Here is a 13,267-nt window from a genome sequence, read left to right as displayed (position 1 = left end):
CTGGATAGAGTGGAAGTGGAGAGGATGTTTCCACTAGTAGGAAAAACTAGAACCAGAGGGCACAACCTCAGGTTAAAGGGACAATGCTTTAGAACAGAGATGAGGAGGAATTCCTTCAGCCAGAGAGTGGTGAATCTGAGGAACTCTTTGCCGCAGAAGACTGTGGTGGCCGGTTCATTGAGTGTCTTTAATAAGGGGATCAGGGGTTATGGGGAAAAGGCAGGAGAATGGGGATGAGAAAAATATCAGCCATGATTGAATGGCGGAGCAAACTCCATGGGCCGAGTGGCCTAATTCTGCTCCTATGTCTTATGGTCTTTAATGACCTACACCCAGTACTGTACATCAATGACTGGGGGTGAACTCAGTCCAACTGCGGCTGCGCGGGAAAAGGGGCGCGGAGCAGGAATATAGCGCAAAACAGCTTGGTTACTTCATATAAAATTAATTATTTTTTTTTAAAAAAAGAATTAAACAGCGGGGCTCGGGCCGGGCCTGGGTCACTTAAAATTCAAAATAATAAAATACCAGAGCGGGGCGGCGCGGTTTGGAGGTGGAGTCAGCGCGGCTCCAGGCCAGTATAAAAGGGCCGTCCCCGGCCACTCGCGCTCTCTTTTCCTGGCGGCAGCGGAGGAGGTGAAGCAGATGCTGAGGAGGTGAGAGACAGGTCCGGCCCAGGCGCACATGGCGGCCTAGCCGCAATCAGTTCCCCCAGGCTCCAGAGTCACCGCCCGGCCCCGGTACTCACTGAGACGGCGGGGATCGTTAACCGGGAGGCGGGAGAAATTCATTTTGCCCTCAGCCGTTGGTGCTTCGAGCATGGTGTCCATGGCGACGGCTCACGAGGAGGAGGGGGGTGTTATTGGTCTCCATGGCGGCGGCTCACGGGGGGGGGAGAGCATTGGTCTCCATGGGCGACCGCTCGCGGGTTTGGGGAGGAGGTGGGGGGACGGTTACTGGTCTCCATGGCGGCGGCTCACGAGGAGGGAGGGGGAGTATTGGTCTCCATGGCGACCGCTCGCGGGATGGGGGGGAAGCTCGCCACCGGGCGCAATGGCGACGGGCGTTGCCTTCCCCCAAGCCAGCCACTCTCTGCCATTGCTCTGCCGGGGGAGGAGGTCTTTACATGGGGGGGGCGCTCCTCTGATGGAGCTGCTTTTCCCCCCCTCTCCACCCCGGCTACACTAAAACAGGCATTGCTTCCATCTCTGGGCTCTGGCCGTGCCACTGATGACAATGAGGCCTGTGACATCTCCACCGTCCCGCTCCATCCGCTGGTGGATTGTCTACACGGGCATTGCTTTTTGTCTATTGGGAAGTTTTCGGTTTCAGCCTAGGTTTTGGATCCGGGTTGGGCAGCTGACCTGGCAAATCCTGCACCACGTGGGAAGTTTGAGTGCCACGTGGGTAGGAAATCGTTTGCAGCTACTTTCAAGTTGTGGCTTTCTGAGCTTGAGGGGGAAGGATTCGCTGGTGCTTCGAGGAGGCTACATTTTCTGGAGTGGTTTTTGAGAGTTGGTAATTTCATTCCAGTGATAGATTGGTGTCTGTCTAGAAGAGTCTTGGAGATGTTTCCCAATCAGCCCTTGGGAGAGTGTTAACTAGTCCTAGGCATCAATGGACTGTGCATATAGAAAGCAAATTATAGAATTCCAATCACTAAGAGCTGATAGTTGGCAGGGGGCGAGTGGTGCATCCAGAGTCCTGCACATTTTGCCTCATTGCAGAGGATATTTTGCAAGGGGGTGGAAGTGAGTCAGAAGAAAAAGGCATTTGCTGAATTACATGTGCTCGTGATTGAAACTAGGAAGGAGTGGTGTTTGCCTTGTGGTACAATGCAAGCCTAGGTTTCATTTTTTTGGGACATTGAAACTGGTTCTGGGAAATATATCCCTTTCAAATTTTTAATTTGCCTCACCATGAGGGCCTATACAATATCTCAGTAGCACCATCTTATCTATTTGCTGTCTTTGCTCCTTCAAGGACATTCCCTCTATCTTCCTTAACCAGTACTGCCACCCATTCCCCCCACCCCTTTGTTCTGAATAGCTTGTATCCATGAATATTAAGCAACCAGCTCAGAACTTTAAGCTATATTCCCAGAGTGCTATCTGTACCTGTAGGTTACAAAAAAATATTTGCCAATTTGTGTATTTATATGCTAAACCTGTGTATTCATTGTGATCTGCCCCAATTCCATGTCTAGTACTATCCCAACGCATTCACTCTATTGTGCACATCAATACTTGAATGAAAAAGTAGGCAATTCAAGTCCATCATCTTAGTGCCAATTCACATCCCCAACCTCATGGGTGGGCCTCTTGACAAGCAAACTGGAAATGAGGGTTCTTTTCAGGTTGGCAGCTGATAACCAGTGGGGTTCCACAAGGATCCATCTGTGCTGGGACTGCAGATGTTCACAATATATATTAATGGCTTGGAGGAAGGAAACATGTACTGTAGCCACATTTGATGCGGATTAATCCGGGATAGTCAGCATGGATTCGTGAAGGGCAAGTCGTGCCTCACAAATTTGATAGAATTTTTTGAGGAGGTAACTAAGTGTGTTGATGAAGGTAGGGCAGTTGATGTCATATACATGGATTTTAGTAAGGCATTTGATAAGGTCCCCATGGTCGGCTTATGATGAAAGTAAGGAGGTGTGGGATAGAGGGAAAGTTGGCCGATTGGATAGGTAACTGGCTATCTGATCGAAGACAGAGGGTGGTGGTGGATGGAAAATTTCCGGACTGGAGGCAGGTTGCTAGCGGAGTGCCACAGGGAACAGTGCTTGGTCCTCTGCTCTTTGTGATTTTTATTAATGACTTGGAGGAGGGGGCTGAAGGGTGGATCAGTAAATTTGCTGATGACACCAAGATTGGTGGATGAGGTGGAGGGCTGTTGTAGGCTGCAAAGAGACATAGGTAGGATGCAAAGCTGGGCTGAAAAATAGCAAATGGAGTTTAACCCTGATAAATGTGAGGTGATTCATTTTGGTAGGACTAATTTAAATGTGGATTACAGGGTCAAAGGTAGGGTTCTGAAGACTGGAGGAACAGAGATCTTGGGGTCCATATCCACAGATCTCTAAAGGTTGCCAATCAAGTGGATAGAGCTGTGAAGAAGGCCTATAGTGTGTTAGTTTTTATTAACAGGGGGTTGGAGTTTAAGAGCCATGGGGTTATGCTGCAACTGTACAGGACCTTGGTGAGACCACATTTGAAATATTGTGTGCAGTTCTGGTCACCTCATTATAAGAAGGATGTGGAAGCGTTGGAAAGAGTGCAGAGATTTACCAGGATGCTGCCTGGTTTGGAGGATAGGTCTTGAGGAAAGGTTGAGGGAGCTGGGGCTGTTCTCTCTGGAGCGGAGGAGGCTGAGGGGAGACTTAATAGAGGTTTATAAAATGATGAAGGGGATAGATAGTGAACATTCAAAGACTATTTCCTCAGGTGGATGGAGCTATTACAAGGGGGCATAACTATAGGTTTCATGGTGGGAGATGTAGGAAGGATATCAGAGTAGGTTCTTTACGCAGAGAGTGGTTGGGATGTGGAATGGACTGCCTGCAGTGATAGTGGAGTCAGACACTTTAGGAACATTTAAGTGGTTATTGGATAGGCACATGGAGCACACCAGGATGATAGGGAGTGGGATAGCTTGATCTTGGTTTCAGATAAAGCTCAGCACAACATTGTGGGCCGAAGGGCCTGTGCTGTACTGTTATATGTTCTATTTGCAGATGACACACGTAGGTGGAAAGGCAATTGATGGATGCAAACAGTTCAGTGATGTTGGTAGGCAAACCATTTGGCAAATGGAGTATAATCTGGGAAATCCTTCATTTTGGAAGGGAGAACAAAAGAATGGTTTTTAAATGGACAAAAACTGCAGAATGCTGCGACACACGGGACTTGGGGGCAGGGGGGGTACTTGTACAGTAAGCACAAAACTCGCACACAAGTGCAGCAAGTAATTAGGAAGACTAGTGGGATGTTGGTCATTTTTTTAAGGGGGTTGAATTATAAGAGTTGGAAGTCTTGCGGCAACTGTACAAGGTACTGGTGAGACCACAACTGGAGCACTGAGCAGTTAAGTCCCCTTATTTTAAGTAACTATTATTTAATTGGAGACAGTTGAGAGAAGTTTCACCTAGGATGATCTGGTATGTGGGGATTGTCTTAAGAGAAACGGTTAAACATGTTGGGACTTGCTGGCATTTGGAAGAATGAGTGGTGATCTAATTGGTACATAGTATTCTTTATGGGCTTGACAAGGCAAATGCTGAATGGATGAGACTTTTTTTGTTGTCTTCGTAAAGTGAAAAAAAGATTGGCACTGGTTAGCACTGCTGCCTCACAGCACAGTAAGAAGTCTCAACACCAGGTTAAAGTCCAATGGGTTTATTTGGTAGCACGAGCTTTTGGAGCACTGTTTGTGAAACTTGCTGTGCTTACCCCAGTCCAACGCTGGCATCTCTGCCTCACAGTGCCAGGGACCTGGGTTCGATTCCTGACTTGAGTCATTGTCTGGAGTTTGCATATTCTCCGTGTCTGTGTGGGTTTCCTCCCATAATCCAAAAGACATGCTGGTTGGGTGCATTGCCATGCTAAATTGCCCCTTGGTGTCAGGCGACTAGCTCGAGTAAATGCATGGTATAGGGCCTGGGTGGGATTGAGTTTGGAGCAGACTCGATGGGCCAAATGGCCTCCTTCTGCACTGTAGGATTCTGAGTCTAGGACTGAAGGGCATGGTCTCTGAATAAAAGTGCACCAATTTAAGAATGAGATGAGGAGGGTTGAGTCTCGGACTCTTTGCCATAGAGCTCTGGGGGCAGAGTCCTTGTGTACATTTAAGGCTGAGATGTATCAATTGTTGATTAGTAGGGGAATTGAGGGTTACTATTGAATGGCAGAGCAAGCTTGAGGGGCTGAATGGCCTGTTCATTTATTGGGCTCTTCTAGCATCCCATGTCAAGGAAAATCGGATCTGGATTAATCCTCTTAATTACACCTGGCCTCATTCTTCTGTATTTTAAAAGTGCACTGTAGCAAGGACTCTGAGGGAGTTGGCCAGATTTAAATTTTGCTACTTTCACATTGGTGGTTAGTTTTGTGGCAGCTGCTGTAATTTTATTGTTTGAGGGCTTGAATCCATATGCTTTGCAAAAGTAAACCTGAATAATGGCTTGTGTTCACACAAACTACTCGACTATATAATTTATGGAACAAAGGTTTGAAATATGGGGGGTTCTACAGCCTGAAATACCTTTTTAATGTGATATGGTCATGCTGGCAAGGGCAGCATTTATTTTCCCTTTGGGAAGATGATGGATGTGGCATCCTTGAAGGGATGTAGGTGAGGAATTCCAGAATGCTAATAAGTGATGAAGGAATGGTGTAGAGGGGTGCTTGCAGGTTCTCGTTTTTCCATATATCTGCTGCCTGTGTTTTGATATTGGGTTTGGAAGGATGGTGCACACTGCTGTCACAATGCACTGGTGATGAAAGGAGTGAATGTTCCAATTTGGTGGATAATGGGCTGTTTTATTCTGTAAGAAGTCTCACAACACCAGGTTAAAGTCCAACAGGTTTATTTGGTAGCAAATACCATAAGCTTATGGCATTTGCTACCAAATAAACCTGTTGGACTTTAACCTGGTGTTGTGAGACTTCTTACTGTGCTTACCCCAGTCCAACGCCGGCATCTCCACACCATGTTTTGTTCTGGACAGTGTCAAGATTTGTGATTAATCACCTTGAACATTCGATATTTCTTTTGCAATATAATGGGAGTTGTATCTTATTTCAGATTGCTGTATTTGGAATTCAACCATTCTCAATTCGGATACCTGGTCAAGATCAATTTCTGTTAAAGAAACAGCTATGGGGATAATCGATAAAATGCAGGTGAGATCTTTTTGGATTTTGTGATCAGCACTTGATCATGGTTTTGTCATTTGAATAGGCATTAACCTGGAATAGAGTGCTAAAAGTAAACTCTTCTTTGCAATCCATAACTGGTCACAATCCACCAGTTGTGCTACTAACAAGAAGGGACAGATACATTGGATTCTCTCCTAAGTACCCAAGTATTATAATATTTAAGCTTATTATAAATTGGTATTCTAGTATAGTTTGTAATACTTTCCTCTAGTTGAATCTTGACCTATTTGTGATGCTGCTGAATAAGGTTAAGTAAACAAGTGTTTTATAAAACTCAATGAAATTTTTCCTCTTTTAAATAAACAGGTGGGGTTGGATCAAAATCAACTGGTCTTGCGACAGAATGACATAAAAGGTGTGGACTTTTTCTATCTGTATCCTGAAGGGGATTACTTTATAAGCAATTGTGACCTGAAGGTTACTCAAAAGCAGTGGATGAGGAAGTGAAATATGGTTGTTAAAGCCATAATAGCTTTATAATTGTGGAGATGCCTTCAATGGGTCAAAGCAGCTACGAAATAATAGCACTTGAGGCTTTTTAACAAGGTAATGAATTGTGCAGCCTTACTGGTTGAGTCTCAATTAAGATTTGTGATTAATCACCCTTGAACATTCGATATTTCTTTGCAACGTAATGGGAGTTGTATCTTATTTCAGATTGCTGTCTTTGGAATTCAACCATTCTCAATTCAGATACCTGGTCAAGATCAATTTATTTTAAAGAAACTGAGCTATGGAGATAATCGATAAAATGCAGGTGAGATCTTTTTGGATTTTGTGATCAGCACTTGATCATGGTTTTGTCATTTGAATAGGCATTAACCTGGAATAGAGTGCTAAAAGTAAACTCTTCTTTGCAACCCATAACTGGTCACAATCCACCAGTTGTGCTACTAACAAGAAGGGACAGATACATTGGATTCTCTCCTAAGTACCCAAGTACTATAATATTTAAGCTTATTATAAATTGGTATTCTAGTATAGTTTGTAATACTTTCCTCTAGTTGAATCTTGACCTATTTATGATGCTGCTGAATAAGGTTAAGTAAACAAGTGCTTTATAAAACTCAATGAAATTTTTCCTCTTTTAAATAAGGTGGAGTTGGAGCAAAATCAACTGGTCTTGCGACAGAATGACATAAAAGGTGTGGACTTTTTCTATCTGTATCCTGAAGGGGATTACTTTATAAGCAATTTTGACCTGAAGGTTACTCAAAAGCAGTGAATGAGGAAGTGAAATATGGTTGTTAAAAGCCATAATAGCTTTATAATTGTATAGATGTCTTCAATGGGTCAAAGCAGCTATGAAATAATTGCACTTGAGGCTTTTTAACAAGGTAATGAATTGTGCAGCCGTACTGGTTGAGTCTCAATTTTATACTCGGGAACTATGAATTCTCAAATAACAAATGTGTGGTGTAATAAAGGAATGCGCTAGTTTTTAAGCTGTTCAAATGAATTTCCACAAATTGGCCACTACAGAGTTCCCTTGACTTTCATGGATTATCAACTGATGCTTCTGCAGCTAGATGTAATTAATCTAAAGTCTGTAATTTATGATTAAGTTATGTAAAATTGTAACTGGCTTGAGTTTACCTCTTTTCTCCCCCCCCCCCCCCCCGCTTCAGTTTTCTTTCTTTGCAGTTGAGTTGTGATGAATGCCAAAACGTTCAACTGCTCTGATTGACAATGAATGACATGGCCTTCTGAACGCATCAATGCAAAATCAATGACAAAATCCCCATAAATATCTGACAATATTGTCTAAAATATTATCTTCTGCCTTTAGAAATTCCTATGGAGATGGCTTCATGTGGATATTGTAACTGACCATTCCAGGGCAACTTGACTACTCGGGTGAGTTCTATGTGGATATAGAATCAATTTCTTAAGTAAAAAAAGTCCTGGGGCAACATGTGCTGAAAGACTGCAGCAAGTCACTAATGGTAGTGTGAAGAGTGGACTGTGATCCAGTCAGATGAACAAAGAAGATGGGGGCAGGGATCATAGAATGGGGTCGAGGGGATTGGAGGTACGATGAAGCCAAGCTGTAAAGAATGTGGACTTTGAATATAGTGTAGATGACAAGGAATAACTGCAGGTCTTTTGAGGATAGTTGAATGAATGTTAATGTGGGCATATCAGTGGCTATGGATTGGGTACTTTAGGTGCTTTGTGGCAGCTGGAAGGCAGACATGGTAAGGGTGGTGAAACCAGTTGGCAAAGTAACGAAACAGCTGTGTAGGTTAACACTGCTGCTGAGGTGCGGCAGTGGGCAATACTGGATCTGGGGAAAAGCAGGGAGTTGATGTGGCCAGCTGTATTCCAACTATGAAAGGGTGCGATGGCAAGATTTGATGGATGGTTGGTTTGGGATGCTTTGGTAGTTGTCTGAAAAGTAGGCATGTTTCCAGCTGATAGCTTGTAGAAACTGAATATGGCTGAGGTTGACTTAATTTTTTTGGTGTTCATGGTGTAGAAATTGGAAAAAATTGGTGAATATGCCTGATCTAATTGTGGTGCTTACATAATGAGGTTGAAGTCAGATATATTTCCCCTCTAAATTTTAATATAAGCCTACTTAAACCTGAAGTCTGCTGGTGTCACTTTATGCTCGTAGCATTGGGCAAATGAGGTCTATCCCAACTGAACCTTAACCATAGATTTGTGTTGTTGGAAACGCCTCAAAGAATAAACCTGTAGTTCTTGTTTTACTCATTGGATTATGCTGTTAAACCAGTGGGATTGAACTACAAAACAATTGCTTGCTAGGTCTTAAAAGTTATAACCATGGATGTTTCATAAAGGAAAGTGGAATGGGATTGATGAATCTGGAGAGCATTGATTTTCAAGATATATTATTTCTAAATGTTTTTCAGGCCTTTCTGCGTTGAAGATGAATTTAGTGGCATGTTCAGCCCACATCAGGTGGATTCTTGCAACAGGTAAGGAGGTTAAAGCTTCCCTTGCGTCTGACCATGTTGCTTAGCAGTAGGCCATTCAGCCCCTCTTGTCTGTTCTACCATTCCATAAGATCATGGCTGATCTGATTGTGGCCTCAACACTTTCACTGCCTACCCCTCTAATGTTTGCCTCTCCCATCAGTCCAGAATCTATTTAGCTTGGCTTAAAAATATTCACTGACACTGCCACCACTGCTCTCTGCAGATGGAGGTGAGATGCTCTCCATTTTGGAGGTATGTGTCACTTCCATTGGCAGGTTGCTGTTCCAGAAGCCATTGAAGAGGTACTAGTGAAAGCTGTAGAATTAAATTGCAGGTTGCAGCACTACTTTGAATTCCTGCTGTGCAATAGCATTCTTTCAGCCCAGTGTTCCCCTGCTGGCTCTTTAAAAGAGCTAGTCAATTAGTCCCATTCACCTGCTCTTTCCTGATGGCTGCAGCTAATTTGGAGGGTTAATGCTCAAATTGCAGTTCTGTAATGATTATTCTTTCTGTTCAACTGCTATGTGAAAATCAATGAACGTAAACCATTGTTCTGAACAGGACTGTATTTGTCATCAGCTGAGGTAGTGAAAGTTTTAAATGCTATTCTAGTTCTGGTGTGCATCTTGGATATAATATGACTTTTCTTTCTGTAAAGATGTCAAGACTACTCGGGAGTAAATCACTTCCTGCCACCTCTTTCACAAGGTATGTAGTTTGTTCTTGATGGCACACTGGAAAAATGTCCTTGTGCAGAATTGCATATCCTGAATATAAAATAGTGGTAACATTTAGTTTCAAATTTTAGACAAATAAAAGTGCAGTAGTTTGATAGTATCTGATTGCTGACCAAATTGTAGATTAATATCTAATATTGGATGCAATTTGTTGCAGTGCTTCAGAAATCAATATTGCTAATCTTGTATGTATGTTTCCTAGATGAGTTTAATTGCACTGTCGTATCTGCATCCAACAGTACCTCCTGTTGGGTGTTCATGAATCAGTGCAATATTAATTCAGTTCGGCATCGTTGGTTAGCTTGCTGATCATGCTTGTTAACCTGGTAATTTTGCTGATACATATGCAGCATTGTACATTAAACTGATAACGGGCAACCTAGAACCATTGACTCACTATAATATTTTCACCCTAGGTGCATCAGAGCTTGAAGCTGCAGGGATCACTGCACTGAAATTGTAAACAGGTATGACAGTTCATGGGGAAAATATAGCCTCTATACAATGAACAACTTTTTAAACTCTGAAATAGTTAGTTGCATTGCGAAGCTGTGTTGAAGTTAAAATGTATTAATTTCAGTTGGCAATTGTAATTGGCATAGTTGGTCACATACCAAGGCTACCAGAGTTCCAGTATCTGGTCTGCTGTGGCGATGACCATAAAGTATAAGACCATCCCAGCTGGTTGTAGTTGCTATTGGTAATGCAATTGGCTGGGAACATCCCTTATGATCCCATGGAAAACTAAACCAAAATAATCAGACGTCCCAAATGAAGACACTACTGACAAGATTCCACTTTTTTGTAGTTTTCAATTTGGATCAGAATCCACATATTAACATGGATAGGCAAATAGTGGTTTGTACAAACTAAATGGTATGGAATAACAGATGTAACCAGACCATCTCAAGATTACAAGTATTCACAGCATTTGTGATGTCTTTCCAATTCTGCCTCGAATGCAGGATCTCTCTTAGCTCTGCTCTGTCTTGAGTCTGACAAACTGTTTTCATCCAACTGACTGCAAAACCTCTCTTGTTGACCCAAAGTTGCTAAGCTCATGATATACTTGCTGCTTCAGAGTTAGCTGGGATCGAACTGGAGAACTTGTTAATGTATATTTAGCAAGCTGTCAGCACAAGGCAGCATGTCTTGCTATTAGTGTTTACTAACTTGTGTGTAATTTCACTTTGGTTCTTTAGGTTACAATACTACGAGATTGCTGGTAGACTTATGAAAACATTAAGTGGCCTCAAATTAACCATGTGTTCAGGTATGTCTAGGAATTGCACAGCTAGTTGAAATATACAAATTGTACTTGTCTTTGCAGACAAGACAGATGGACCATTTCTGTACTGTTTGCTAGCAAAAGTAAGTGCAATGCTGGTCATTTCAAAGAGAGTCTTTTGGCAAAAATCCAACAACTCTTAACGCAATGACCAAGAGTATAATCCTGTGTTTAGTTACTGCAAGACCCATGTTTTGCAGTCTATGCTCATAGGAGACAACTTCCAAGTCAAAGATGGAATTTATTAGCCTGAAAAAGCAAACTTTAGCCATTTGTATTCTGAGCTCTACTTGTTGCTGACAGTGGGGGGGGGGGGTTAGTTGGCTAGTTTGCTTTGCTCCTCATGGGTGCAGTGTGTATAAATTAGTCCTTTTTCAAAGACTCTAAGGTGGGCAATAAATGCTGGCCTTGCCAAGGATGTGAACATCACAGTTAAAAGGGTTTGGTATACAAAACCAATTCTACTGAAGTTCCCGAAAAGATGTATGGTGCTACAACTGATGGATGTTGATTTTTTTTTATTAGAAATATACTAGTGGGAACTGCATCCAAATGTGAAAAGGGCAATTTGATGTGATATCTACTTGTTGAATTCTTGGTCTTCTCTGGAAACTTGAATCTTACTATATTTATTCTGCTTTTAGGAAACTTTGGAATCACAGAAAATAGACAGCTGAACTGAAGATAGCAAATCAAGCACCGCTTGCCTTTATTAATGTTTTGCATTTAGTTTCAACTGACCACATGCAAACTGAATTTCTGGCTTTGTATTGTTACATCAGGATCATCAAGGAGGAAATCTGAATTGCATCTCTAGTTCAGTAAAGCTATGAATATTGTACTAATTTATGCTCCAGCATTCATTGTGCACTCCAGTGCTGCATAATAAAGGAATTAATCAAGACTGCATTGTCTGGCCTCTTAATTTGTGTACATCTTCTAACAGTCCAAATTTGAGAACTGCGGGGAGATGCACTCATGTGCAGAATGGGTATCCGAAGTGTAGGTTTCAACAGTCATTTGGAGAATCTGAATTTTGGGTAGGCAATTAACATTGGGGCTGAAAGCACTGCAACAAAAGTGGATCAGAAAATCTAGGCTGTGTAAGACGCCAGGTGCTGTCAAACCAGGGTGGATGAGCGAATGGAATTTTAAGGTGTTCTTTGCAACCTTGCTCTCACCAAGTCTTCAAGGGATGAATGAGGATTGTAGGAGTAGTGATAGCTGGGAGAAGGGGCGAACTGCACTGGTCAAGTAAGGAGTGTGAAATCAGTCTAAATTGCAATACTTTTTATATTTGGACCGTTTGCATTGTAAATAAGACTATTCAAATTAAGATGTTGCTTAACCAGGAGTTCATATTGAGTAGTGATAGATTAATGGAAATTGGGGTCAGAAGGCAGCAGTTTTGAGTGACCTCCAATTCCTCCAGGAAGGACAGTAGTTCTAGAATATCTGAATCAGCAGACCGAACTTGACAAACTCAACCCTCTACCAATGTCTGGTTGGAGTTAGCATATAACCTATCTTGGCATGGGGACCAAGGGCAGGTTGCACCCATTTTGCTTTATTGGCCAAATGAGCAAGTGATTTTAATGGGGTCGGCCCCCAGAAATTAATATAGAGTCCCTACAGTACAAAAGGCCATTCAGTGCATTGACGACCATCCCATCCAGGCCCTTTCCTGTAACCCCTCTTATTTACCCTGCTAAACTTCCTGACACTAAGGTTAATTTAGCATAGCCAATTAACCTAATCTGCACATCTTTGGACTGGGAGGGAACCCACGCAGACCATGGGGTAAATGTGCAAACTGCACTCAGTGATGCAAGCTGGTAATTGAACCTGGGTCCCTGGCACTGAGGCAGCAATGCTAGCACTGCTGTCCTAGGGTAGAAGAGTTATAATGGTGCAGGAGTTGAAAGATGTTGCAAGTGATGCCACAAATATGGAACCAGGCAAGAGCCATTCCACCCAGCTGAAACGATGGTGGAAAATCTGATCAAAGGGTGAGAAGGGAGAAGTTTACCTTTTGTCACGTGCATCAAAATTCCAAAACACATCCCATAAGAGTCATACAAATTTGAAACATTAACTCCTTTGATTTAATTATCACAACATGCTATACAGCCAAAACGTACCATTTGTAGAGAAGGAAAGGAGAGTGCAGAATGTAGTATTGCGGTCATAGCTAGGGTGTAGCAAAAGATCAACTTAATGCTGGTTTGCATGATGGATTGGGCCATACATTCATGACCTTTTGTAGTCCCTTGCTGTCTTGGGCAGAGCAGGAGCCATACCAAGCTGTGATACAGCCAGAAAATGCTTTGTGGTGCATCTGTAAAAATTGGT

General features: G+C 42.6%; 1 long non-coding RNA gene and 4 other non-coding genes across 7 annotated transcripts; all 5 read left to right on the top strand.

Annotated features, from left to right (window-relative positions):
- The first annotated feature begins 528 nt into the window (after window positions 1–528).
- On the top strand, window positions 529–11,819 carry LOC144501350 (uncharacterized). Of its 3 annotated transcripts, none has more exons than XR_013499098.1 (11): window positions 529–656; window positions 5,812–5,909; window positions 6,252–6,300; window positions 6,603–6,702; window positions 7,042–7,090; window positions 7,735–7,802; window positions 8,825–8,890; window positions 9,549–9,598; window positions 10,044–10,094; window positions 10,830–10,900; window positions 11,560–11,819. It is a non-coding gene; the product is annotated as an uncharacterized LOC144501350 (long non-coding RNA). The 3 variants fall into 3 exon arrangements; XR_013499099.1 differs by having other exon boundaries at window positions 6,252–6,491; XR_013499100.1 differs by lacking the exon at window positions 6,252–6,300.
- On the top strand, window positions 5,936–6,063 carry LOC144502164 (small nucleolar RNA SNORA40). Its single transcript, XR_013499300.1, has one exon. It is a non-coding gene; the product is annotated as a small nucleolar RNA SNORA40 (small nucleolar RNA).
- LOC144502163 (small nucleolar RNA SNORA40) lies at window positions 6,729–6,856 on the top strand. Its single transcript, XR_013499299.1, has one exon. It is a non-coding gene; the product is annotated as a small nucleolar RNA SNORA40 (small nucleolar RNA).
- On the top strand, window positions 8,575–8,708 carry LOC144502162 (small nucleolar RNA SNORA18). The gene has a single exon (XR_013499298.1). It is a non-coding gene; the product is annotated as a small nucleolar RNA SNORA18 (small nucleolar RNA).
- LOC144502160 (small nucleolar RNA SNORA8) lies at window positions 9,841–9,973 on the top strand. The gene has a single exon (XR_013499296.1). It is a non-coding gene; the product is annotated as a small nucleolar RNA SNORA8 (small nucleolar RNA).
- Window positions 11,820–13,267: the final 1,448 nt, after the last annotated feature.

The sequence above is a fragment of the Mustelus asterias genome, chromosome 12, assembly GCF_964213995.1.
Source record: "Mustelus asterias chromosome 12, sMusAst1.hap1.1, whole genome shotgun sequence".
Taxonomy (NCBI): Eukaryota; Metazoa; Chordata; class Chondrichthyes; order Carcharhiniformes; family Triakidae; genus Mustelus; species Mustelus asterias.
Note: the sequence above shows the minus strand (reverse complement) of the source record. Positions and strands in the feature narration are given on the sequence as shown.